The sequence below is a fragment of the Prinia subflava genome, chromosome 17 (assembly GCF_021018805.1).
Source record: "Prinia subflava isolate CZ2003 ecotype Zambia chromosome 17, Cam_Psub_1.2, whole genome shotgun sequence".
In the NCBI taxonomy this organism is placed as follows: domain Eukaryota; kingdom Metazoa; phylum Chordata; class Aves; order Passeriformes; family Cisticolidae; genus Prinia; species Prinia subflava.
In genome coordinates, this window is record NC_086263.1 from 4,933,882 (window position 1) to 4,957,612 (window position 23,731).

Genomic DNA, 23,731 nt, shown 5'->3' on the forward strand with positions numbered 1-23,731 from the left:
TTTAGGAATTCCCCTCCAACCTTCAAATTTGTGTGTGTTGCTGGAATCCATGTCTTCAAAACATCTCTTAAATCAAACATTCTGTCAAAGGACCAAGAAGTTAAATCAAGAAACACCTACTTCCTCCCTGAAAAGTGATCATGCTCTTCATCTTTGCAGTGGCCCCAGGTGAAAATCATTGTAAGAAAAGTGTGAGTCCTAACAAGATTGTTATTGCAGCTGGCTCAGTTCTCTGTCTTCCAGTTTAGCTCAGAGCTGCTCAGTGGCCTCCAACAGATCACACAAATCATTCCATCCAGGTAATTGCTCTTTTCCTGCCCTTAGAATAAAGACACAATAGTTCTGTACAATCCTCACTTTCATGACATTTAAAGACTTCTTTAGGGTCGGCAGCCACAGGAGTGAGAGTATTCCTATGAATTGTGACAGCCCCAAAGTCTCAAACTGGTACCTTTAAGTGGAATTGAAACAAATGCTCCTGTCTGTCTTGGGAAAATTTTTCATGGGCATCAGACATGAAAACCAAACCTTTTTCTAGCATCCAACTGCAGTAGTCCAGGGCTCTCCAAGTAACTTCTGTAGCTGGGTCAGTCTGTGCAATAATACAGCCCGTAGAGTGGGAGAATTAACATTTGAAATACCAACTACCTGATAAACTTCAAACTTCAGGGAGAGGCTCAGAACTTCAGTTTTTCTTCTTTCTTTCCTTAAATCAACTGACCTAACAGAAGATATTACCTTTCTCTAGGCTTATGAACACTAAGGGTTGTTCTGTCACGGATACATGAAGTTATTGGAAATAGGCTTGAGGAAACAGGTGGTAAGGATTTAAATGACTTAATTGTTACATTTGTGGGTGTGTGCTTACATTTCACTTTTCCAAAGCTCACGATGTATTTCTGTTCCATTTCTCTGAGCATCAAGCCCAAGTTTTCATAGTCAATATTCTGGTTTTTATGTCCAAATTCTCAGGTCCCAAGTTGTGGAAGAGAACTGACTTTGCCTCAGAAAATCAGGTTCTCTTAAAGGCCTGCAACACTCTGGGAAACTTGAGCCTGAAACAATCAATCTTTCCTGAAACGGAGTGATCTGTGAGTAAGTTAGGATTGTGTACTTTGCTGTAAAAATGTATTTTGGGCACATAAAATTTGGCAGTTTTCTTCTTTCTTTTTTTGATTGCATGATCTCTGTGCTTTGCTGTCACACAAAGAACTTCAAATATGCACATGCTAAATGATATATTCTATTCAAATACATTACAGAGAGAATTGTGTAATTTACTTGCACTTCGTAACTAAGCAGTCCATGGAGAGAGAATAATTTGCTTTGGAGAAAGAACAGGTAATTTTGAGTGACAAAGTCAGGAAAGGCTGTTTTTCAAGAGTATTCATGAACAGAAAATGATGAGATCTGTTGAAACATTTTCTTTGCTTTTGTTTAATGTGGAAAAGTGTTGATTGTCCTGAGTTGGTAAACTTACCAAACTGATTTCTGACAGCTTTGTACCTTTGACATGTTCCTCAAAGGCTTAGAAGTGTGAAAATAGCAACAGTAAGGTAGTTAATCATGTTCCAAATTTGGTCATTTTTTCCTTTGGTGGTCACTTGAAGATGTTTTTCCTCCAGTGATTGAAAAATGCTTTGTGAGCCTGTGAAGAACCTCTGAAATGCATAATGATGAGGTTAGAAAAAAAATAAAATGAGCTTGTTACTATGATTGCTGTTGAAAATTTATGAGACCCACTTTGTACCAGCAAAACAAACGCAGCTGCCTCCTGCCTGTCTGCAAGAAAAATGTCCTTTGTAAAAAAAAATCCAAACAACCCAACAAGCCCCAGAAATTTAACACTGTTTAAGTGCAAAGGTGTGGGAACTTCTCAGCTGGAGCAGCCATTGCATTCTTCATGCTTCAGTCCTTTCCTTTTCTCAGCATTAAAGTTATTTCTGATATGGGTCCTCTTTTTAAGGACGCCCATTAAAAAATCAAGCAGAATACATTCACTTATTTAAATGAGAGGTGGGGGCTAAAGAGAATTGTTTTGCACTGATTAATAAAATCATAAACTATGTGTGCTGTGATTCATTTAACCTCATGCTTAGCAATAAACTGGAGAGAGAAAGGCGGTGAGCTTTGATTGGCACTTTATGGTGTCATCCTCAGCTCCTCTGTTTTATCAGTTTGTGTCTTATCAGCACTGTTTTGGGCACAAGTGCAAGGTGCTGCACTAGGAGGATGCAGTTGGAAATGCAGGATCAGGTGGGGAGAAAGAGGAAAAAACAGAAGCAACCCCCCAAAAAACAATGAAACAATAACAACACAAAAATTGAACAGTGAAGAGTCTTTAAGTGTCCTAAAACTCGATTTGTGAGGCACATGGGACTTTCTGGGTCAATTACTTTTATTCTACATCGTGCCTGAAACCCAGTTGTTTATTTTTTAAGCCTTCTTGCAGAAAAGAATTAGAGGAAAGGCTGGGAGAGAATTGGGATTTGAGCTGTGAAACAGATTATAAATAATCTGGGCCTTATTTGGTGTTCTTTCTCATTCTGTTCCACTTATAATGTGACCAGATCTCTGTCTCTGCAGCTGATGAATCCAATTTCATTAGAAACTCAGTTGTCCAAAACCTCTGTCTCTTTTTCCTCACTTTGTTCCTTCCTGAACCTAATTCATTTACACGTGTGACTGTGCATTTCCTTCTCTGTCCTTTTTAATCTGCATTTTGAATCCTTGCAGGACCCATTTTTCCCCACAAGGTCTATATCAGTGCAGTGCCACCGGTGCAAGACATTCTGGTGATGTATTGCACCTATACATCATCAGAGCAACAGGGTTTTGATAAACAGCTTTCTAATACATCATTAGATCATCACTGATGGCACTTTGATGATGTATTATATTAGTACATCATCAGAGCACTGTCATTCCAGTGATGTATTTATAAACAGATGGTGCTGTCATGCAAGAAAGAAGGGAAAGCAGGAAAGAACATTTCACTCCGTAACAGCACAAAATGCATCCCCACCTCTCGTTGAATGAGATCAAAGGCAGAGACCCTGTGAGGGCATAATTGTCTCGTTAGGTGTTTGGCTCTAAGTCCATGGGTTGCCCTGTGCAGCCCCTGGCAAGCAGGCACATCACCCTTCCTGGCCAGGAGCACACGAAGCTCTTTGATGCAGATTTTCATGTTCATTGTCAGTCAGCCATAAAGCCAGGGTTATTTATAATTTTTTGTAGTTGCATGCTTGCAGGTGTAATTAAATTCTATTTGATATGGGCATAACTAAAATGGTGTTTGTGACAGAGGGAGGTGTGCTCAAACATTTGAGCTGGGAGACTCCAGCAGCAGTGGATGCACTGCTGGACACTCAGTGTCCACCCCACGGCTGCCCTGCCACTGCTGTAAGGGCAAAACCTTCTGCATGCCTAAAAAAGAAGGCAAACTATTTTTGTTTTAAGAGATGCAGGTCTTGTTCTGTGTAGTGTCATAACTGCTAAGATAATTATTGAATTTGCAGTCAATATCAAACATTTTGAAAGCTGGCTCTGTAGATCCTTAGACAGAGCATGTTATTATTTCCCCTAAATTATTAGGATCATCAACACCTTCTTTTACTGGGTTTGTGCTTCTGTTGCTCATGTAATGTCTTGCTGAACTGTATTACTTAACCACTTTTGCTGAGGAAGCCTTTTCATTTTTCTTTTTCAGGTGAGGAAACTAAGAAAGATAAAGATGAGGTGAACTTTCCAAACCACAAAGACATTTACCCTGGGGCTGGCAAACTCCAAGCGCTTTTAACCTTGGTCCTACAGCAAGTGATGCAGCAGGTAGGTCAGTCTTATTCCATGATTCATTGAGAAAGCTGTGGTGAAATATGACCAAAGTTTTTCTGATGTTCTTGTTGGATGTCTGGTTTAAACTTTTGATTTTTTGGCAGAAGATGTTTTTTCAAGGTTCCTTGTGATATTAGTCACCAAAACAAAAGTTGTCTCCCCACAAAAGATGCACTTGCAAATTCAGTGTGTGTGTGTGTGTATAAATATGAACAGTTATCACAAGAAACATATCAAAATACCTATCTGTATTTTAATGTCAGGAAGTGAGATGGAATGAGATTTGCTTGCCCAGTTCTCTTAATTCTATATCTTCAGACTCAAAACTTATTGTGTGAGGGACTTTGAGGTCAAACAGATTCATTTTGCACTTATGGAAATTTCCCATGTCGAATTCTCGATGAATGGAGGTAAATTTGTCCTTTCTGAGAAAGGACATTCCACCAAAATTCCACACAAGGCAATGGAAATACATGGGGAAAAAATGTACACGTTTGCTTCAGTAAAGACTCTTCAAAAGGAACATAAGCAAGTATGCTGCCCAATAAAAACCAGAGCCAGCACAGTGTGGTATCTGCTAAAACTTTATAAATGTCAGTGTAGGGCTAATTCCTTCTTTGCATGGTTTGCCTCAAGTAGGTATTGTTCTAATTCTCATATTTCACAGGACTTGTAAAGTCACAGGTTAGAAATAAATGCAAGACTGAATTTTGTAATTTAAATACATGAGACAAAAATTAAGAAAGAAGAAGATACTTTAATATTAATTCTACAGATGGAAAACTGAACACAGAGAAATAGAATATTTTCCCTGAGGTCCCTGTGTCTGTAATAGAGATCAGGCTTAGAGATGGGAAGATCTGATATGCAGATCTTCAGTATTTGGTTCTGGGGTGTCTGCTATAATTTGCTCCTGCTGCTTGGCACAGACAGTGGGAACAGTATGTGTATGTAGGGGGAAGAAAAAACAAATTAAAAGTGTTCTGCCACTGTACTTAACATGAGAGTGCTAAAGCATTGCCAGAGCCACAGGGCCCCCTCAAAAGTTGGGTTCTTAAACTCAAAAGCTGGAATGAGCTCAGGTCAGGCTGAACATGTGCTGAAATCCTTCCTGTGCTGGGAGAGGAGTGTGGACTCTTATCAGATTGCATTTTAGCAGCTCTGAAGCTGAGTCAGAGGGACGGCAGCACTGCCAAGGACACCCTGGGCTAGCAGGAGTGCAGCCAGCAGGTCCAGGGCAGTGGCCCTGTCCCCTGCCACACCCTCAGGGAGCACATCTGGTGTGGGGCTGTGGGACAAGGCAGCAGTGACCCACTGCAGGGGCCAGCTGAGAGCTGCTGAGATACTGGGCAGCTACAGCACACAGCGTGCCAGGGGAGGCCAAAAACTCTACTCTTCTGGGGAAGACATTGAACTCTAGTGCAGGCCCTCCTGGGACAGCTCAATATTCCCAAAATATCCCATGGCTTTCCTCCCAAGATGTGCTGCTCAGTGCTGTTTCAGGGATTCAGCCATCACGGCGTGAAAAAGGGAGGGGTGGATCTCATACTGCAGAAAACGGGGCAAATACGAGGTCTCATGAAATCCTCTGAAGCTTGGCATTTGGAGAGAGATAATTTTGTCCATTGGACGTAATGAAAAATACTGCTTGGCAATCACTCTTTAGCAGTATTTTGTACTCAGACGAGGAACAAAACCAGTGCCAGAACTGTTTGCATTAATTCATGCAGTCATTAAAATGGAGAGTATTGGGATATTCTCATACTCACAGTACTTTCAAATGTGGGGATGCCAACAACTCCTTTTCACACTGGTGAGCATTTTTCTCTGGCAGGGTCTCTCAGGCTGAACTCCAGTCCATGAGCCACTGTATGATTATTCAAAGAGTGCAGCAGGGTCTGAATTTTTCTCAGCTCTCTCTGTGTAACACGCTGCAGCAGCCGTGGCGTTTCTGAGAGGAACAGGCAGGGTCATCTGAGTCAGAGTAGCAACCTGATTAGGTGGTTTTGATCACACAAATGTTTTTAGCTCAGTGAGGAGTCAGGGGGTATTCTCTGTAAACCCTCCAAAAGTCAGGCCTGGGAGACTGCTGTGACAGTTACTGTAACAAAGGGGAATAACATGATGTAGTAGAAACAGGTTCCTTTGCAGGAGGAAATGATCTTAATGCTAAAAAAAAGGTCTCATAGGTCGTTCAAGATTTTCTTTTTTCCCCAATTACAGACTGTGTGGTTATCTGCTTTAATAGATGTTTTAATATATTTAAAACCAACATTTGCTCAGCCAAAGTAGAGGTTGCTGTCAGATAGGAATTTGATTGTTTTTTTACAAAACTGGAAATAAGGAAATGTTTTCTTAATTAATCAATTCTCTTATTGTATACAACAATATCTAATATTCTAGTCATGCTTAAAAGATTCCATTTGTTGGTCATTTTTAGGACATAGTCTATCTGCTGTGGGAAAGTGAGTAACTGGAAAAAAATTGGCTTCCGGGAGATGATGAGAACAGGAGCATAAAGTAGTGCTTGAAATACATATTTTGTTCTGAAAACACAATTTTAAAACAGCATGAGTATTAAATGGAAGAGAAAGTGCTCTCTGGTGTACACAAGTGGACTGGACCATGTAGTTAGACGGGAGTAGACCATAAGACACAGATATTTCCCTTTATCTGACACTCTAAACTCAGATTTGTGATGCTGTGAACAGTTTTGGACCTCCAGTAAAAGATTTTGATAGACTGGATCCAAGCTGAGATGGGCCCCAAGTAGTCCAGGGGCTGGAAGGGAGAGAAGCCAGGGGAAAGAGGCTCCTCTGAGAACAGTTAAAGGTGACTTTACATTTATAGCCCTTCTCTGGAGTTTTCTTCTTGGATAAATCAGTCATAATCCACTTTAAAAAATATTCTTTCCAAACATTACATTGATCGATGTGACCTAACATTTTCTCCTCATTTGAAACATGAAGCCTCCCTTTTTGAAACTGTGAGATTTAAATGTGAAAGACCAAAAGTTTTTGGCATGTGGGCAATAGGGAAATAGCTCCAAAATAGATATCTGAGACCATGATTGAAAAGATATTTCCATCTCAAGTACACAGAAAAGAATTCTTGGCTATTTGGAACCAACACTTGTGAATGTTTAGTTATAAATAAAATGAAAAAAAGTTATTCTCAGTTATGTCTCATTTGGATTTTACCCAACATAAGATAAAACTTGATTCCTCAAGCTTTCAGCAATTCTTTTTCCATACTGATCCAGGCCAATGAAATAAATTCTGGTCTTTTATTTTAAAAGCAAAATAAAAGTGTTGGAGGCCTTAAGTACTTTTTCAGATATTAAATAACATTTATATCAATGTAAGAATAAAGGAATAGATCGGAAATGCTGGCCAGCCAACTGTGTGTGTTGAAATTATTAGTGCAAATGGAAATCATGCCGTTTGTTACTGCAAATGGGACAGACAAAGGGAAATCATGCTTTCTGTCAGGAATGTGAAATGAGATTGATACTAGGTAGTATTCCATTATTTCAAGATGCCAACAGTTTTGACAGTCCAATTGCAATTACTGGAGATAGTGGCTCAGCAAATTGAGAAGGAAATTAGGTTTGATTGCATGAGAGAGAGTGCCATAAAGAGCCCTCCCTCCTCCTTTGCAAAGGTATGCAGATTCACCAGTGAGCTTCTTCCTCAACAAAAGACAGGGAGGGGGAATAAAAAAAAAAAAACAAAACAAATCATAAATCAGAATTCTTAGGCATTATGGAAATTGAGGCAAGTTCATCCCCTCATTACAAATAATGTCAACAAACTTCCATTAACCTGTCCTGCTGTTCTGTGCCATGCCTGATTTTCATCTAGGGCCAGGTTCAGGATTGCTCCTTGTGTCTTGCCAATGTGCTCTGTCAACTCAAACTGCAGCACAGAGTCTCTGGCTCTTCTGGAGAAACCAACAGCTTGATGAATGAGTTTCTCTTTTCGATATCTCAGGGATTCACATAGTCCCCATAAAAATCTTTAAATTAACTGGCAATTTTCTTTTTCATGAGTTTCTTTGATGAGGAGATGGGAACTTTGTATGGCTGAATCAGAGCAAATGAAGATGACATACATGGCAAGATACATTAGGTGATTCCAAGTATTTGTAATTAACTGAGCTTAGTTTTTTGCACTGGGTCTTCTGTAAAGAATGAAAGGAATCATCATGACATTTCCCATGTTGTATCTTAAAAGATATTTTAATTGTTTTGGTAGCATCATTGGTAAAAATAAAATGTGAAGATAGAATCCTATGTTTGACACAAAAACTGGGAAACACCATGTGAGCCAATTATCAAAGCTGAAGCAGATGCCATTTTTTCTGGGCCAGCTGAATTTAACACTCATTGCTATGTATTTAGGGAGGTTATTTTCTTACATTCACAAAAAGTCTGCCATAGAGCCAACCAAAATAATAATCATTCACTAGTCCAAACAGAGAAAAATACAGTATTAGAAACATAAAAGCATATTGTTGCATAGTTGCATCTGAACTGCTGATGTTGTGGTTCTGTAACTCATAATTTTCTGGACAGTTTCTATGCAAACAGATCTTTGTGTGGTATTTTAAAGTCTGAATTTAATGTTGTCTTTTGCACGTAAGTGTTGATGGTCAACATCTACTGTGCCCGTGTGCTGAGATGTACATGATTAGCAAACAGTTTTGTGACTTTATTTCAAGGCAGAATTTCTACATGGGTTTGATTTCTCCTGTAAGTGAGTCCAAACCATGTGAAACTGTTTGAATTCCCCTGCCTCAGATCACTGGTGCACCCTGTGCAGTTCCTGGAACAGGGTGAACCTCCCATGAGTCAGGTTTGTAATGGCCAAAATTAATCTCATTTTGCTTTTACCATGCACTGTGAATTCTGGCTTCACAAGCACAGCCTTTTCTCAATGTGACAGAGGATTTTAAAAACTTATGCAATTCAACAACCATACAGCAATTAGCAGATACTGCAGTTTAAGAGAATAATATTTATTAACTTGGAAAAAGTACAGTGACTATAATCTGAGTAATTGTTATAGGAAACATGGAGAGCCTCAGTGGTGAGGAGCTCCTGTGTCCCTGCCATCACAGAGCTGGGCCTTGCTAGCTTTGGGAAAATTTGTTTTCCTAAATATTATCCCTGAGAAGTTAAAAAACCTAAAAAAAACCCAGAAAACAACAACCAAACAAACAAGAAAAAACCAACACCAAAAAATCCAGTGCTGTGGCCTTGTCCCCAGGGTGGAAGAAGCAGAAACAGCAGATGGGCCTGAGGCTATAAAGAGAAACGGAGCAGGCACCTGCAGCAGGGTTTGGGGGATGCAGCACGTGAGGAGCTGAACCCAGGACAGTTTCTCTCTTTCCTCACACCCTGTGCACTCTGTGGGCCTCTGATCACCCCCAGTGCTGCAGGAAAAACTCTCCAAGGAAAGGAGTGGGCTTGAAATGTCATTAGATGTAATAAAATGTTGGAATTACAACAGGATGCTGTGTGGTCATGCAGGATGGGAAGGTCTGTGTTGGCTTTGCTGGAGCACCCCTGCAGCCTCCAGGGACCTCTGTTCTTTAGGAATATTCAAATTCACTGCACTGTTGGCACCAGCTAAGCTCTCCTGTCACCTTGGTGGTGGTGGAACCTTCCAGGTGCTTGAAAACCAAGAACTGTGTGCAAAAATCACAGTTTTGGGGATGACTCTGTGGTCAGTGCTCTGCTTTGTTCTTCTGACCACATATTTTTCTCTGTAAGGAGTTAAACTTTGACTTCTGAGGCAGCAGCAGCTGTGACTGGAGGTGGAAACAGGAATTTCTTCAGCTGCAGCAGTGAGAGCAGGCAGTGCAGTTCCCTGAATGGATGCAGCAGTAGCAGGATTGTGACAGACCAAGGCTGAGACAGAGTTTTATTTGTCTTGGGGAGGAATTATGCTCAGAAAAGGGATTGTGCAGTGTGCTCTGACAGTCTGAGTCTGTATCACTACAGAAGCTGCTTCCTTGCCCACTGAAATTAACTCCTTAAAGATACCAAAAAAGCAGGGTAGTTGACCAACACAGTGATAGCATGAAGAAATAATTCTGAGATGTGTGCTGTAAAGTCCTGTTAAAGTTATACTCAAATAAAGACATGGCAAGCACATGCTTTCCAACAGCCTAGGTGCTCTGGTTTTTTGCAAGGCTGGCTTAGCCTGTCTTCCCAGGATATAATATTCAGTCCAAAGGCTTGTGTAGCAGTTGGAGCATCAACCAAAAATTGCTGTAATTTGTGGTCCCAGTGCAATCCAAAAACCGCAGGGGATGACCCATTCCATGTGTGTATATAAAGACACAGCTCTTGATGCTGTGCCAGGCTCACATCTGCTTGTTGACCTTTATTGACTTTTCTGTGTCAGGGAGTTCCCTTTATGACCTTTCTCCATTTATCTGCCTGTCCACCACAGTGCTTGTTCTGAAGGATCAAGGGAGGGAGGATTCAATGTCTCCAAAAAGCCACAGATAATCAGAATAGAGGTGATAAAACACAGGTAGATTTTTACAGGTTTAGGTAAAGGATGAGAGACTTGCAAGGGTGTATTTTTTGGTTTTTAATTTGTTAATGTAATGTCTACACTTTTTAAAGTAAATTATGAGGCTTTTCCTAGGTTAGATTTAGATACATCAGTGGGAGGTTTGATTTAATGACCTCAAAAGGTCCCATTTGGAGATATTTCAGTCATACCTGGCAATCTGCTCTAAAAATGACCAAATGAGTGCTTTTACTGTCGACATAGTACACCTGTGGGTTTCTGCAACATGCAACAAGTTTATTTTAGACTGAGAGGATTTATCAATAACTCTTGAGAAAAATACTACTGATAGATAGTGATAGGTATTTTTACTCCAGAGTCCTACAAAATGTTGGGTTCATTGAAGAAGATGAAACATACAGGGTTTTTTTTTTCCCCATAAATAGATAGTTTTAAATGTTACATTTAATTTTGTCATCATCTCTTAACCTTACATTGCTAGTAAAAAATAGGGGACACATGTGAACAAATTGGCAATTTGTTAAAAATAAATCAGAATGTTCAAGACTTAGGACTATCTCTTTAGAGAAAAAAAAAAACAAAAAAACAAAAAAACAAAAAACCAAAAAAACCACACAACAATTTCTTTTCTGGAGAGGAAAAAAAATATTGGTACATAAATCATAATAATTTCGGGAACAGAAAACCAAAAGGCATTTTAGATGTAAGCCACAGGCATCACACGTGAATGTAAATTTGAGAGGTGATTATTTACAACAGGTGATTAACAGATGTGAGGGTTTATATGCAGAATATCACATGTTATATATGTATATTTTCCAGGTTTGCTTAACACCCATGTTTAAACCAGCCAAAATTACAATTTTGGGAGCTACAGGTCAGTCAGCTCCACTCTGATCTTTCTGATACACATGCAAGAAACCATTATGAGTGGGAGCAGTTATGTGAACTTACCAGGTAAAGCATTCCTGGCCACCCTGATTGATTTCTGTGAAAAATGGCTGCATTATGGATGAGGGGAGAGCAGAGAGATCATTTGTCCTGACATCAGCAAGGCATTTGACTCTGCTTTTCATGGCAGTGTTGTATCCAAGTTAGGATCTTCTGGTCTGGATGGATGGACAATCAGATGGGTTAAAACTGTTTTTGTGGTTGTGGTCACAGGGTAGAGGTGAGGGATCATGCTCTGTCTGGAGCTGCTCACAGGGGAGCTCTGCAGGGTGTGGGTTTAAAGCCCTCCTGTTTAACCTCAGTGTTAGCAGTGTTACAGGTGAGGGATTGCTCAGATCAGCCTCACAGGGAACTGGAGGCAGCAGCTGATAGAGCCAGGGCAGGGCAGCCATCCCCAGGGACCTGCATGGGCTGGGGGACTGAGCTGACCAAAGCCCCCCAAAATCCAAAGGGGAAAAACCTCACCCACCCACATGTCAGGGAGGAAGCCCTAAGAAAAACGCAGCAGGAAGGGGTCAGGATGCCTTGGTGTCCCCAAACTGAGCAGATGCCAGCAGTGTCTGGGCAGCCAGGAGGGGTGGTGGTGCCATGGTCTGGGGTATCAGGAGATCAAGAGTGTCACATGAGGGTGGCTGTGACAAACCTTTAGGTCCCCTGACTTCAGGGCAGAGGGTGGCAAGAAAATAATTAGGAGCAGGAACAATGGTTGGCTCTAGAGAAAGAACACTTTAATAACGGATAAAAGAAAATAGGGATGGTGCCCCAAAACGGTGCACAGTACCCAGGAGACCTCCATGAGGGTAACCAACCAAAGAGCTGGAACTGAGGAAAACATGACAACATACAGGGGAGGTCTGAGGGCAAGGGTCACACCAGAAACTCAAACTGGGAACAGAACCGTATTTGTACAACACAACTGACCAATCATAAAAACATAACCTTATATGGAACAATTTCATTAACATGCAAACTCCCACGAGCCTTTACTGCTCACCACAACCACAGAGGGGTTTCCCACAGCCTTAGGTTTGGGGTTGCTTCAGCTTGGCCAACTCCCACACAAGAGATGAGATTATTCCCCTCTACTTACAGCAGTCATAAGCGGTGTCTGTAACCCTGCATTTTCATTTAGGTCTCACAACACAGGCCCTGATAAATTTCAGTGAACAGCTGCCAATGCTGGCTCCTTAAATTTATTCAGAGCAGGTTTCTCTCTAAAAATTAGAATACCAGTTGCAATAGAAGTTTTATGCTAAATTAATCAATACTTTTCTTTTAAAATCTACCTTCTTTCCTTTATTTCCAGATTATTAAAACCTAGATTTACCTCATTTTCTCAGGCACTCTTTTGTTTATTTAGGGAAAAATTATATAAGTGCTCCCAAAACACCCAAGCCATGGAAAGATATATGTATTGATTTATTATGAAATTGAATGAGCTACAATGTACAGGTAATATACAGGGAGAAGAAAATTGTAATTCCTCAGCATTCTGATTGGCTACTTATGATGTAATGGTGCATTATTAAGTGATAATTGTTTTATTACAGTGTTTACAAGGAGACAAATGGTTTGTGAATCAATGCACAGGGAGGCCACAAAACAAGTTGCTTATTGATTCACAAGCTGTTTGTATCAAAGTTTGCTGCTGAGAAGAGAAAAAAACCCAATGTACTCCAGGGTGTATTCATAAGGATAATAGTCTTGGAAGGATGGAGTCTGAATTTACATTAAAAATTGGCTCAACTCTGAAATATACTTTTCTTTTTAAAATATTGAGTGGAATCACAGCTCCTGAGCATTGCAAAGCAATTCCTAGCACACCTTTCTCTGCCATCACCTTTCATCAGCCATTCCGGTTGTGGGGTTCAGTAAACTCATTCCTCAGTTCCTTAAATCATCTCAGAAGGATTCTTTGTCATTAGTGCTACAACTCCTTAAAGTTACAAATGCTTTGCTGAAGTATCTGACTTTCTGGAGATTGAAGTGCTTTAAACATTAGAAACCAGATTAGTTGATGTATTCCCATTCTTCTAAATGGTGGAATATTAAAGAGTGTAAAATTGTTGGCCTGCATGAGCACAGAGTGCTGGATCAGCCCTTCTGTCTCACACACAACTTTCACTAATTTCAGGAACACCGTGCTGGAGTATTTACCAATGTAACTTACCCCTGGGTTTTTGATTTTGCAGATCAGTGTCTTTAAGAATTCATATCCATAGACAAGTCAGTGAAGCTTAATCAATGGCTATCCATCTGCTGAGCAGACAAAACCCCATTTACAAGGCACTGCAATTTAGCTTATGTGTTGGAAACCCTTAGGAAAGAGCTTCAGCAATGTCAGTTTAACTTGCAACTAAGATTAAAATAGGCAACACAGAAATAGATATTGAGCTTAAGCAGGGCAATGCAGTGAATCACCTTAACTCAGCAAAATGTTTGACTCTTCATGGCTGAAAAATCCCAAATCCCTCCTCTCTTTAAAGGCACATCACATTCTACATTGAAAAGAAAGTTTCTGTAAAATTAAGCCACCTGAAAGAGGAAAAAGAGTTGAATGACATTTTGTACCAGAGCAATTCTTCTAGAATGAAAGTATTTTTATTTGAGGTTAAGGGCTGGTTGTGCTCCTCTGATGTCTGTGTTTTTCCTTTCATGAGAACTCCTCACACATCTGAGGGCCTTCACAAAGAGATGCTTGTGCTCAGCAGCTTGATCTTTTGCATGCATTGTTTAGGGACTATTGCAAAAAAAAAAAAAAAAAAAAAAAAAGGCTTTATTGAAATGTCTTATTCTGCTTCCTTTAGAGGTGTTTTTAGTCTAAGCAGTTTCAAGGAAAGCATTAGCAGATGAAACATAATCTTTTAGCCCTGAGTGTTTTGCGTTTGGATGTACCTAAATACAAGGTGGGACTTGATAAGGTGCAGATATTCTAACAAATATGGATTCCATAACCAAAACAGGCAGGATTTGAATGGCATCATCATGCACTGATCAACTTCTCCTGCAAACTCCTCATTGCAATCAGCAGGAATTTGAGGAAGCTTAAATAGACAGAATAAAACTGTAATTTTCAGTATGAAATGATAACTTTTGGTTTTTTGCATCCTGATACTGGTGCATGAATTCCAGAGCAGGAATAATTCTACTCTAGAGTATTTTAATTATGCATGTGCAGAAGTATTTTTGGGTTTAAACCATTGTTTTCATTCTTATAGTGCCTATATTGGTTTGGGGTTTTATTGGTTTTTTTTTATACTCAGTCAAACCTAGTAGAATAATTCCCACTTCTTGCTTCCTCATGAAAAATCAAATGTTATGTATTTCTTCAGTTTACTTTACTGCAGCATTTTATTTACTTTTGTTTTATTTAAATCTCCATGAGCAGTGCCACAACAGTACTAAAGATTTTTGATATGTTTAGACCAATTTGGAGAAAAAAATGACCCAATTAGGGAAACTTTTCTAACAGTCTAAGGAATCTGAATTTTAGCTCGTAAACACAGTCATTCAGTACCTGGTCTTAAGAAAATTACAGTTTTCATAGAAACAAGGGAGTGAAAATGAATTGTATTGGACTAGAAGCTATGGGATTAAAAACTTTGTCTTAGAAAGGAGGGAAAAAAGTCTCTGATTTTACATCTTTTGTAAGAGTAGTCACAATCAGATTTCCTCTGGTCTGTTGTCCATCTCCTCAAATCCAATACTCTCTCCACAATGTAACATGCATCCTGCCTCTTCCTCTCTTCCTCTCCTCCTCTAAATTTCAGAAGTGTTGGAAGTCTTGACTGTGACAGTAGAGCTTCTCCTTGTCTCCCCTGGTGCTTTTTTCTCTCTTTCTGCAATGCTGACTTAGAATCTCTCTTGGAGAAGACAATTATAACACCACCTTGAGCAAGACCTTAAATTTAACTCCCTTCTTGTATGTTTGTAGAAAGAGAATTGAGCTTGGTGTGTTGTCAGTTGTTTCCCTAATCCAAAATTTAGGTCTTTCCAGTCTTAAGTCAGGTCTAGCTGCTGCTTGTCCTGTGTCTTTAAGTCAGCTTCATTTTCTCATTTCTGGAGCTCATGAAGGTGTCTGTTCTATGGCCAGGGCAGGCTGCACGTTTCTGTCCCCAGCAGCAGCGATGTGCCAGGGGTGTCTCCCACACTTTGTGAGTGGATCAGTGCCTAAGCCTGGCTTCAGCTGCCCTTCCCACGCTTGGAGCTGCTGTGGAGAGCAGCTGTGCCAGCTGTGCCAGCTGCTCCAGCTGTGCCAGGATCACAGGTGTGCCTCTGTGGAGCTCTGCTGGCAGGCAGGAGGGTCTGTTTTGGGTGGGAGCCAGGGGTGTGTGCGGAGAGGGAACACTCCAGGGAAGGTGGAGTTGCACACTTTGATTGTAAGCACAGGCATCTGTCAGATTGCAGTCAAAGGCACGGGAGCAGGGTGAGCCACCAGCTGTGGGCTAACAAAGCCTTTTTATAGAACCACAAAATGACCCAATGGTTGAGGTTGGTAGCAATGTCTGGAAACCCTCGGGTCCAACTCTCCTGCCCAAAGCAGGGTCACATAGGGCGGGTTGTGTAGGACGCTGGCCAGATGAGTGTTGAGTAGCTTCAAGAATGGAAAAAAACTCACAGACTGTCTGGGCAACATGTTCCAGTGTTCAGTCACTGCTGAGGAAAAAAGCTTTTTGTGATGTTTAAATAGGTTATCTTGTATTTTGGTTTGTGCTTGCCATCTCTTGCACTGGACAGCAGCGAGTTCCCTCTGGCTTAGTCCTCACTGCATGTGAATGAGTGGGTAGTGACAGTACAAGGGGGTTATTGATTATTTATCATTAAAGTCAACAAAAGGACAGGTCTTCAAGCTGACAAGTGGGCAGAGGCCAACTAAAGTAGTGCAAAATAAACATTGAAATGAAAGGTACAAGGCTTTCTGGCACTTGAGTTCTGCATGGCAAAGATCAGCTCAGGAACGGAAAACAGATCCCACTGTGAGGCTGTGTCCTTAATGAATTATTTGACCAGATGTAAAGATTTGATTTACAAACCCCCATTCCCCCAGGGGACACAGCTAGAAAGCCAATCCTTTTCATTAAATAAAACCCTTTGCTACCAGCCTAACCCACAAACTTGTAAAAATGGTTTGCTATACTGCTTTCTTCATCCATGTGGGGACTGTGTTCTCTGAAGCATAATCCTGTAGAATTCCTTTTATGAGACTGTCACTTTTCTTCCTTGAGACATGCCCAAAGCTCCTCTGCTGTTCCCATCAGAACCATGCACATCACTTGTACCCAGCTTTTGAAGCATCCTCTCATTGATCCTCCCACCTTCAAAAACTTGAGGAGAAGCTGCTAACAGCATGATGCCTCTAAAGCCTCCAGTTGACACCAGTTCTGATGTTTGTAAAGTGATTGACATGCATTCATGTGTGTATTTTAAAATCCCAGCAATTTTATGCCTTGCAGTATTCTCTATTCTTCTCTGTACAACACACTTCTGTAATATGAATAAGAATCACAGGATTCCAAGATAGGGTCAATAGAGATATTTTGCTAAAACTTAATTTATAATTCTAGGGATTTAATTCTTTTATCAAAATAAAGATCAAATCAGGAAGGACTGAAGTTTTGTGGAATATGAGTTATTGTCAGAGTTAATCAGGAAAAATCATTAATTGGAATTCTTCCAGGTGTTTCCCACCCTGGGCACAAACTGAAACAGAGAATAATCATATCTTATGAGATTATTGGGTGGAAACAAGTGTCTGCAATTTTTCTTTTTGTTTACTTCATGTTTTGGACTGATCTCAACACGTATCAGAATCAAACATTGTCCCTGTTTCCAATAACCTCTTGAAGTGATGGCAGTAGCACTTGGCTTGAATCATTTGACACTCCACTATATCTCATGGTATTCAGAGATGCAGCCATTCAGAAATGCATCCATTGCATTAAAGCATTGTTATTTATTTCTAAATCATTAAGCATAATGTGATTTTTATGTAGGTTTACAGATATATCAGTAAGATGTAATGACTTTATCTCGTTTGACTGTATGCTTGGGAAGCTTTTGTGGGGCATCAAGCTTTTATAACTATGCTGAACTTACATTCTTAGCAGATGGGAAAATCAGGCAGAATTCCTGAGACCTGACAATCAAAAATAAATGTTTCATGAAAACTCTTGGGAATTTATAACACTAAGAATTTATAACCAGGCTCAATGATTAATATCACTTGACAGTTTTTTGTGCTCATGTTTGATATTCATTCCTTTCTCTCCCAGAATTTTATGTTTCGGCTTCTAAAGATTAATTTGCAGTTTCTTAACATTTCATGTAGACTAAATGGCAGATGGGATCCAAAGTGACAGAGAGTTCTCCTCTGTGTCCGTGTGGTTTTCATTATGGAATCAGCCCAACGGTGCCTCAGTGATGTTTCCTTCACACATTATTCTCCAGCAGTGATGTGTTGGGCTGGTTCAGCTCAGTGTTGTCTGAAATTGCTGTTGACTGAGGCATCAAGTATAGGTGTGCCTGTGTAACCTGGATACTTTTAACACAGCAGTTCTGCATTTGCTTTTCTTAAATTCCTTGTGTTCTCCTTCTTGCCAATGCCACACTTGAAATTCTTTCTCTGCTCACCTCATACAGAATCTGTAGCAAGTATTAATTATTCTAAGTATAGTAATTATTGTTTTTATCTCAGGAATTCAAGCACTCCCTCTGTAGTAACCTCCAAAAAAAGTGAAAACTTGATATGAAATTCTTGCGAGCACTAAAGAGCAGCACAGTGTCCCAGCCTCTTTGATCAGACCTTGCTGCCTATCCTTCCTTTCAAAGTACTGCAGCACTAACTTTCCAGATTCATCTTTGAATAAGCAGTGCAATAATAATTATTGTAAAGTTTCATATGGTTTGTAGGTAAAAATAGGAATATGTGGGATGACCTCTGAGCATGGTCTCAATGATGGAATGATGTTTGATGCTGAATTGAAGGAGACAAAAAGCTCTCTGTAAATAGCTGTACAGGTGTGTGTATGCATGCATTTTGCCCTCCCAGCAGGGACACTGAAGTGAGGTCCCCACGAAGGTTCCTTTTGTACTTCCAGACCTGCCTGTCTCTCTTGCATGCTCAGCAAGCTGTGAGCTGCATGGGCTCAGCAGCCTCTTTCCCAGAGCACTGCACTGATCTCAGCAGCAGAACACTCAGTATTTTAGTGACTGGGAAGGAGAGATGGGGAGAGGCCATGGCTGAAATGCATTTTCAGGGACTCTTTCATCACCTCTGTGGCACAAATGTCTATTCAAGCCATTTTTTGCCTACTGGAAATCTGGCCTCTGATTATGCTGCTTGCCCAGATGTTTTACAAAATGGGTAATATTTCTGATTTCCTGATTTAGATGAAAATCTCCTTTCCCTGCAGTTTTTATTGTAAGCAGAATGCAGCGTACTTGGAGCAGTGCTGCACAGAGGGCCCTCCCCCACCAATGTTTTATGCATGCTGATGCCTTGCACAAGGCAGAAACAAGTAACTTAAACAGTACAATAAATTTTACTGAGACGTAGATACCAGTCTTTCCTGGCTTGTCTATAAAGTGAAAAATATGGAATGATTTGCTTCCCCTTTAAGGAGGTTATTAGCTTGCTTGTATCTACCAGAGGAATAGAGGTGCACAGAGTCTCCCATTATTCACTGGGTTTTTAATCTTGATCCCTGGCTTCTGTGATAAGTTATTGCTGGGGACTGGAATTGCTTGGGGAGTGATGCAGGTGCCTGAGGGCCAGCAAGTGGCTCTGTTATGAGAGCTGGCTCTAATGATTAATGGTAGGATGCAGTGCACTACTGCTGACTTCACTGGGAAATACAACATTGTTAATTTTATCATTATAAACTCCCAGCACTGCAAGAGAATGTGTTTGCCTCCAGGATGGTGAATTTGATAAGAAGGCTTTTCTGATAAGATATCTCGTACTCCCAGGGAAAAGCATTCGTGTTTAATCAGGGAGTATTTAACTTGCAATCCAAATGTTACCAAGTAATATGTACAGGTCATTTTAAATTTGTGCTCTACAGTTCAGGTCACAACATTATAAATGAGTTTGTGTACACACTGAGGAAAGAATCAATATAGCACTGCTCTTTACAAAGACTGTCATAAGCCAGAGAAACTAAACATTTTTTCACTTGAGAAGGGAATAGACTTTTTAATGACTAGTAGTACTACAGACAGAGAAATACATATAGAGAGCCCAGGAACCATCCTGCAAAACACTCTGCAGCTTCCAGCCTTGCTGGTGGCAGTGTCTGTGATTTCAAAGCAAACCCCTGAGGACAAGAGGGATTGCATCCTCTTCCTGTTAATTGTATCAAACAGGTTGCAGGACTAGCATGCAGTGTTGGACTATGACAGGACAATAGTTCTGATTCTGCCCATTGCTTCTTTCAGGGTTTGTCTGTGGGATCAGCATGGACACTGCTGTCCTGCAGAGACCTTTGTACTGGCTTGGGCTGGGTGCAGTTGATTTTCTTTGTAGCAGCTTGTGTGGTGCTGGGTTTTGAATGAGTGATGAAAGCACTGTTAACAGACACGTTTTAGTCCAGTAGAACCTGAGCAGTGCTTTTACAGCCTCGAGGCCTGTTCTGATTCTCACCCTGTCCCAGCAGCGAGGGGGCTGCAGGTGCAGGAGGAGGGGAGAGGAGACACAGCTGGAACAGCTGGGCCCAGCAGCCCAGGGGGACACTGCACTGCACAGGGCACTGAGTGGCAACAGAGGCCACAGGAAGGAGGAGGAAGGGCTGTGTTCCCCCAGAATGAAACTGCTCCTCCCTCTCAGTAAATACCTAATTTATACAGAGGGTTTTGTAGTCTTGGCTCTGCTCAGCACACGAGGTCCCAGAGTTTCCTTGCTCTTTATAGTATCCCCCCCAGTTTTGCACTTTTCCTGCCATGTCCTCATCTCCCAGCCCTCCCCCAGCACCTTGTGCCCTCTCAGCTACTTTTTTGCTCCTAAAAGCTGTTGAATTATGAGGGGTTTTTTCATTCTGTTTGTGTGTTGCATGTATCTCTCAAATGTGTTGTTTTGTGGCGTTTTTTTCCTCCAGAAATTAAAACTCTTCAGGCTGTGGTCCTTCTGCCTTCTCAGACAGTTCCTGGAACAGTTTGGCTGTTATTTTGTACCTCCTTAGGCCATTCTAACACTTGTGATGAAGACTTTATCAACTTTGTCAAATTTTCCATGGAGGTAATATTAACAGTTACAATTTTGAAATAGTGAATAACTTTCTTTTCTTGAGAGGTATTCAGTCTAGGAGTTATGACATTAGGAAGTAAGTGGTATTTGAAGGGAATAAGGTGATTTTTATGGAAAACCTAATGGGGTAGTGTCACTTAGTAGGTCATTTTAAAACCAGGCTTGTCTTGAAACTGGAATAACATTATAGAACTGAGTTCAGAATGTCTTGCACTGTGACTCATGGTCTCTGACTCTATGTACTCTGTTAATCATTTGATCTGTTTCTAACAAAATAGATTTTGATAATAATGTAGATATTATACCTGCCGTTTTTTTAAATGCAGACTACTGTTTTTGTGACTCATAATTTTGTTGTACTGACTGGCACATTGCACACATGGGTGGGAAAGCTGTGGAAACTGAGTGCTGTCACTCACTGGACAAAATACTGGAGAGACAGGAACGGGTCTGATTCTCCTAGTCTGGTTTAGATTTACAACAAGTATTTATTTTGTGGAGAATTTGACATTTCAGTACCGAAACAAGTAATTCTTACCTACTGATAGCCAAAGAACTAAAGTTATAGCTAACCTGTTCCAAAGCTTAGGTTTTGCCATTTCAGAGTGTTTCATAAGCCCTGTGCTGAGTGTTGCAACACTTCCAGATTTCACATACCCTGGAAGAGGCAATGGCAGGCTGATGTCTGTCAACCCCAGCATTGATAACACAAAGTAATGGCAGTGGGTAGGATCAGCTCAAGTTAAGCAGATGATATAGTAAAAGCATGTAGCTAAGTGGATAATGGGAATGCCATCCTGAATCTCCTGAGGGGTGGCAATCCATAGCAATTGAGGTGACTCAGAGGCACAGGAGAAGAGGCTGGGTGACTTGGATGTTAATGTGTGCAGACAGGAGCTGCTGTGCACGTTCCCTGCTGGCCCCTGATGGCAGTGTCACATTCTCTGTGTCCTGCACACATCTGTGTGCCAGTCTGGCTGTGTTCTGTGTGTCCTGCACACATCTGTGACACCCCTGGCTGTGTTCTGTGTGTCCTGCACACATCTGTGACACCCCTGGCTGTGTTCTGTGTGTCCTGCACACATCTGTGACACCCCTGGCTGTGTTCTGTGTGTCCTGCACACATCTGTGCCAGCCTGGCTGTGTTCTGTGTGCCACTCTGGCTGTGTTCTCTGTGTCCTGCACACATCTGTGCCAGCCTGGCTGTGTTCTGTGTGCCAGCCTGGCTGTGTTCTGTGTGCCAGCCTGGCTGTGTTCTGTGTGTCCTGCACACATCTGTGCCAGCCTGGCTGTGTTCTGTGTGCCAGCCTGGCTGTGTTCTGTGTGCCAGCCTGGCTGTGTTCTGTGTGTCCTGCACACATCTGTGCCAGCCTGGCTGTGTTCTGTGTGCCAGCCTGGCTGTGTTCTGTGTGCCAGCCCGGCTGTGTTCTGTGTGCCAGCCCGGCTGTGTTCTGTGTGCCAGCCTGGCTGTGTTCTGTGTGTCACCCTGGCTGTGTTCTGTGTGTCCTGCACACATCTGTGCCACCCTGGCTCTGTTCTCTGCTGCACTGGTGGAGGTGCAGTTTGGGCATTTGCTCAGAAGGTCATAGCTTAGCAAATGAGCAGCAGGAAGAGACAGCTGATGGCTCCAGAGGTGAATCACAAAAAGCTGAAGATTTAGAAGTTGTCATGGGAAGAAACAATTGCTCCAGGTTTGAAAAGGAAACATGTGTTGGGCTAGCCAGATTTTGAATCACCTGTGTCTTGTGTACCAAAATAAGTACCAGTGCTCTGACCTGTAAACTGTTCTGTCTATTCAAAATAGCAGGGCTGTTTTAAACTCATTTTTCATTTGTATAGTACCTTATACAAAGCTGTTGAGACTCAGGCTAAGATTCTGTACTCCATGTTTTTACCTTAGTCTCATACTGCATTAAAAGGATTTTTTTTCCCCTCCAGCATGTACTTGGCTGTATCCTGTTTGTTTTCCTGCATTATTCTGAAGCAACAAAAATCAGCCATGGTTGGGAACAGAACAGCTGATAGGATAGGAAAATGCTTGGAAGCAACACAGAGAATCTTGTATTCTCAGTGTCTGAGGTCAGGAATGAAAGCTTGTTTGTTTTGGGGGGATGATCTTGTTTAGTTCTCCCCTTCTCATCCTCCCTCCTGCCCCAATCCCCAAACCAGTCATATTGTCAGAGCCCTTTGAAGGAGATTTATTCTTATGGAAGATGGAGAGTAGTTTAAGAGATGACTTCATTTAAATCTATATCTCTCCCTCAGAGGGTGTCTCTAGTGTCCTTAAGAGGAAAGTAGTAAAGCATTGTTTACCTCTGACAGCTTTATTAAGAGATTAAATGTTAACTTTTATGTGACTCTTATGAACCTGGTGAGCTAGAGAGCAACTAGTCCCTCCAAAAAGCTGTTGTCTGACTCCGTGAGGGCTCCACTGGTGAGACTTTATTGGGCAGTCTGCTCAGGTGTCAGGCCAGTTAGGAAGTGATGCACTGTTCAGCAGAAACAAATTTGATCCAATTTAGAGGAAACAATACAGATTGAAATACAATTTCAGAGCCCTGGTGGCTCCTGAGGGACGCTGCCTCTGCCAGCTCAGGTGCTTGTGTCCAGCAGTGCAGGTGAGAAGATGCCTCGTGGTCAGCACAAGGGGGAACAACCACTCCGAGGGTAGGGCAGGGGAGGCTGAAACTTTGAATTCCTGCTAAAAGACAGGAGCTGTGCTTTTGTGAAACACTTTTGTTTGATAAAATGTTGAGAAATAGAAGCATGCATCAGCCTCAAAGTAGTCACAGATGTACTCTATTCTTGGCAGTCAGGCTTTGTGATCTGTAAGAGCAGCTTTCCCATATTCTTTTACACATGGGCAGTTATTGTAGCTATGTATGAACAGCAGTGTGAAAAAGGAGAGAGATATGGAATGGAGCTTTTTTCTTTTTCCCTGAGCTAACAGTGTGAAGCAGCAGTGCTCTGCTCCATGACAGGTGAGTTCAGGGCTGGTGTGTTTGTGTGTCACAAAGAAATTGCAGAATGACAAGCTGAGATAACACGATAAAGAAAGTCATATGTGATTTTGCCATTCCATACCCCGTGCTGAATGGAAAATAGACTAATTTATTTATTGACATAAATAGGCTTGACATCTTGAGTTTCATTTTCG

The 23,731-nt window shown here is 41.3% G+C and overlaps 1 long non-coding RNA gene across 1 annotated transcript in view; it reads left to right on the plus strand.

Moving 5' to 3' along the window:
* The first annotated feature begins 940 nt into the window (after positions 1-940).
* LOC134559625 (uncharacterized) overlaps positions 941-23,731 on the plus strand; it is a 251,856-nt gene continuing 229,065 nt past the window's right edge. The window contains exons 1-2 of the long non-coding RNA XR_010082559.1: positions 941-1,091; positions 3,710-3,828. This is a non-coding gene — a long non-coding RNA (uncharacterized LOC134559625). The remainder of the gene's footprint in view (positions 1,092-3,709; positions 3,829-23,731) is intronic.